The 4821-nt window shown below is 33.5% G+C and overlaps 1 protein-coding gene across 6 annotated transcripts in view; it reads left to right on the forward strand.

Annotated features, from left to right (window-relative positions):
* The window catches only part of LOC133617559 (deoxyribonuclease-1-like), a 241866-nt gene that overhangs the window by 12105 nt on the left and 224940 nt on the right, over positions 1-4821 (forward strand). The window lies entirely within an intron of this gene.

A 4821-nucleotide genomic window follows, 5' to 3' on the forward strand; every position in this document is an offset into this window, starting at 1 on the left:
CCCCACTCACCTTGGACAATCAAACTACCAAAAATTCCAGAATTTTCCTCTTCCTGGAAAGTTTTCACAGTCCAAATTTTTCGACCGTTTTTGACCATTCAACATTCGAAATATTCCTTAGTTAGGACAACAAAAGTTATCTTTTTGAAGTTTTTGTTCAAATTCCCGTTTTTTTCCGAAATTCCAGGAATTCCGAGATACCCATTCAATTTCAAACTGTTACTACGTCAACATTTTTCAATCATTTTGAAAAATCCCTTCATAAACCCATTTGTATTAACTACAACAATTGTGCTCGTATCAATATTTTTTTAAATTCACGGTTTTCCCTAAAAATTACCAAATTTCTAGAGAGTTCCCATTCAAATGTATGGACATATTAAAAATGTTGCATTTTTACCCGACTTCAACCATCCACACACACGACATTTTGGAAGTATCGAACCCAAAACATGATTTCCATTTTACCAAAATTCCCGGTTTTGCCGGAATTTGCAGGAATTTTCTCCCCTTTGACAATGAATGGGAAATATACAATCGACTGCATATCCCACATTTCTCATCTAATTCGAACCGTTGTTGGCACGTTGTGTAAATGGTAAATAAAAACAGAATACAATGATTTGCAAATCCTTTTCAACTTATATTCAATTGAACAGACTGCAAAGACAAGATATTTAATGTTCACACTGAGAAACTTACTTTTTTTTTTGCAAATAATCATTAACTTAGAATTTTGGTCCGGATGACACGACGTCCACAGTTTCCCAGAACAATTTGAAATGTGGACTCGTCAGACCACAGAACACTTTTTCCCTTTTGCATCAGTCCATCTTAGATGAGCTCGGGCCCAGCGAAGCCGGCGGCGTTTCTGGGTGTTGTTGATAAATGGCTTTGGCTTTGCATAGTAGAGTTTTAACTTGCACGTACAGATGTAGCGACCAACTGTAGTTACTGACAGTGGGTTTCTGAAGTGTTCCTGAGCCCATGTGGTGATATCCTTTACACACTGATGTCGCTTTTTGACGCAGTACCGCTTGAGGGATCGAAAGTCACGGGCATTCAATGTTGGTTTTCGGCCCTGCCGCTTACGTGCAGTGATTTCTCCAGATTCTCTGAACCTTTTGATGATATTACTGACCGTAGATGGTGAAATCGCTAAATTCCTTGCAATAGCTGGTTGAGAAATGTTGTTCTTAAACTGTTCGACAATTTGCTCAGGCATTTGTTCACAAAGTGGTGACCCTCGCCCTTGTTTGTGAATGACTGAGCATTTCATGGAAGCTGCTTTTATACCCAATCATGGCACCCACCTGTTCCCAACTAGCCCGTTCACCTGTGGGATATTCCAAATAAATGTTTGATGAGCATTCCTCAACTTTCTCAGTCTTTTTTGCCACTTGTGCCAGCTTTTTTAAAACATGTTGCAGGCATCAAATTCCAAATGAGGTAAGATTTGCAAAAAATAACAATGTTTTCCAGTTCGAACATTAAGTATCTTGTCTTTGCAGTCTATTCAGTTGAATATAAGTTGAAAAGGATTTGCAAATCATTGTATTCTGTTTTTATTTACCATTTACACAACGTGACAACTTCACTGCTTTAGGGTTTTGTAGTATTTTACTTAATTTCTTGTATGTTTAAAAATGTTTTATATACAATTTAGTTTTAAATAATTCCAATGCGTATTACTTACTATTTTATCACGTGTATATTCATTTTCTGGCATTGGCATGAATTATGCACAGTTTTGTGTTAGCTTGACATCAGTGTGTAAAGGATATCACCACATGGGCTCAGGAACACCTTAGGAAACCACTGTCAGTAACTACAGTGGGTCGCTACATCTGTAAGTGCAAGTTAAAACTCTACTATGCAAAGCGAAAGCCATTTATCAACAACACCCAGAAACGCCGCCGGCTTCGTTGAGCCCGAGCTCATCTAATATGGACTGATGCAAAGTGGAAAAGTGTTCTGTGGTCTGACGAGTCCACATTTCAAATTTATTTTGGAAACTGTGGACATCGTGACCAAAGAGGGAAAGAACCATCCGGACTGTTTTAGGTGCAAAGTTGAAAAACCAGCATCTGTGTTGGTATGGGGGTATATTAGTGCCCAAGGCATGGGTGACTGACACATCTTTGAAGGCACCATTAATGCTGAAAGGTACATACAGGTTTTGAAGCAACATATGTTGTCATTCAAGCAACATTATCATGGACGCCCCTGCTTATTTCAGCAAGACAATGCCAAGCCATGTGTTACAACAGTGTAGCTTCGTAGTAAAAGAGTGCGGGTACTAGACTGGCCTGCTTGTAGTCCAGACCTGTCTCCCATTGAAAATGTGTGGCGCATTATGAAGCCTAAAATAGCACAACGGAGACCCCCGGACTGTTGAATAACTTAAGCTGTACATCAAGCAAGAATGGGAAAGAATTCCACCTGAAAAGCTTCAAAAATGTGTCTCCTCAGTTCCCAAACGTTTACTGAGTGTTGTTAAAAGGAAAGGCCATGTAACACAGTGGTAAAAATGCCCCTGTGACAATTTTTTTTTGCAACGTGTTGCTGCCATTAAATTATAAGTTAATGATTATTTGCCAAAAAAATAAAATAAAATCAAGTTACCCAGTATGTACATTACATTTTTTGTCTTTGCAGTCCATTCAATTGAATATAAGTTGAAAGGATTTGCAAATCATTGTATTCTGTTTTTATTTACCATTTACACATCCTGCCAACTTCACTATAGTTTTGGGTTTTGTAACTAATCATAGTCCTATCCATTTGGCACTACATGTTTTCCCATGAGTGTTAAGGATAAAAATCTATAAGTTGACGATACTGACTCACAAATCTGCAACGTTTTCATTTAGTACCATGATTCAAAGTAGACTGTCTCTAAACACTGCCCAAAATCCTTGTCATTGACAATTCAACATATTGTTTCAACTGATCCAGGATAACTATCTAGAATATTACAACACAATAAATTCATGAACCTGTGCTTCATGAATTTATATCATTTCGACTGGTGTTTTGTGGCTCTTTAATTGTCCAGCATGACATCATAAAGAAAGTTTTGTGCGAGTTTACAAGAGTTTGGCATCTGGCAACACAGGCGAGTAGAATATCATTGTGTATTGTCTACAATCAAGCGTGGTGCATGAGTGCTGCTGGCACTGGGGAGCTGCGGTTCGATGAGGTTCAGATCAATGTATTGTGAAGCAAGGAGTCCAGATGTGGAATTTATCTTTCAATTGTTTACGCAATCATGTGTTGATGTTAAATCTGTACTAAGCTGCACGCTGACTACTCTAAAGTATATCCAACTTGACTTTATATAATATTGTTTGTTAGATAAATAAATACATCTTAATACAACTACTTAATCAATACAAATTTAAATTAAATACATAAATGTGTTATGAAATGTATCATTAATTAATTAATTCATTGTAGGATTATATATTTGTTGAAATATTGAGTTAAATATTTCACAATTTAAAAACTTGTTTCAGCATTTAATCAATTATTTATTCATTTCTTATCTTAATAATTTCATGATTCAAGAAATTATTTCCTTTTTTATTTATTATATAATTATTTCACATGTTAAGACTGATTTGTGTTAATTAAAAATGTAATTTATTTAATTATTTCAACAATACATTTTTGCCCAGTTCAGTTATTTATGTCATGAGTTAAGTAATATTTTATTGTTTAGTCATTTATTTATTTCATGATTTAAGAATTGTTTAAAGTTTTTATTAATGATTTCATTATTTCAAAATTTAATTATTCCACAATATATTTATTTTTGCAATTAATGTATTTATTTCGCGGTTTAAATAATTATTTTATTTTTTATTTAATTGTTTATTTTATGATTTAAGAATTATTGTTCTTTAATTAATTATTTAATGATTAAATTATTTCAGCATTTAATTTTTTTTGGATTAATGTATTTATTTAATGGTTTAAGTATTTGTTTTTATTATTATTTATGTATTACATGACATTACATTATGTCACGATTTCATTATTTAATTATTCCACAATCTAATTATTTCACAAATAAATTTTTGATTTAATTCTTTAAGTACTTATTAAAACTTATTATGTTTTAATTGTTTCATAATTTAGTTATATATTTCATGATAGGAGTGATCATTTTTGTATGTATTTATTATTCATTTATTTCATTATTTAAATTTTTTAAATATTTTTATTAATTATTTTAAGTCTTATTATTTCACAACTTAGTTATTTATTTTATAGTTTGAGTACTTAATTCATGATTTATTATTTCACAGTTTAATCATTTCACGATTTATTTATTTATTTCATAATGTAAGTATTTTTTAAAATGTTTTAATTAATAATTTCTTGGTTTGATTATTGATGAATTAAGAGCTAAGAGTGTACAGTACAGTAGTTGTAGAATCACATCCTCCCAGCATGATTGGTCCAATCATCATTAAGCTCCTCCCACTGACTACACTTGGCAACGCCCCCAAAATTGACAATATTTTTTTAGCCATGATTTTGAATGTTGACGTTAGATTGTTGTGGGCTCACAGCGACCTCTAGTGTCCAAGAAGGAAACTGCAGCGGTGTGCTTCGACAAATTGCTGCTCTGATATATTGTGACACTTTCTAAAATGTACTTAATTTAAAAACAGCTTTAGTTATAATACACAAAGTATTTTTAATGAAATATATCGTTCAGGCAGATGTACCTAATGATATGTCTACTACGATTCCGAGCTCGTGGGTAGGGGAGGGGGGCGAGTGTCGCACTGCATGCTGGGATACAAGCAA

This window comes from Nerophis lumbriciformis, linkage group LG18, assembly GCF_033978685.3.
Source record: "Nerophis lumbriciformis linkage group LG18, RoL_Nlum_v2.1, whole genome shotgun sequence".
NCBI lineage: Eukaryota > Metazoa > Chordata > Actinopteri > Syngnathiformes > Syngnathidae > Nerophis > Nerophis lumbriciformis.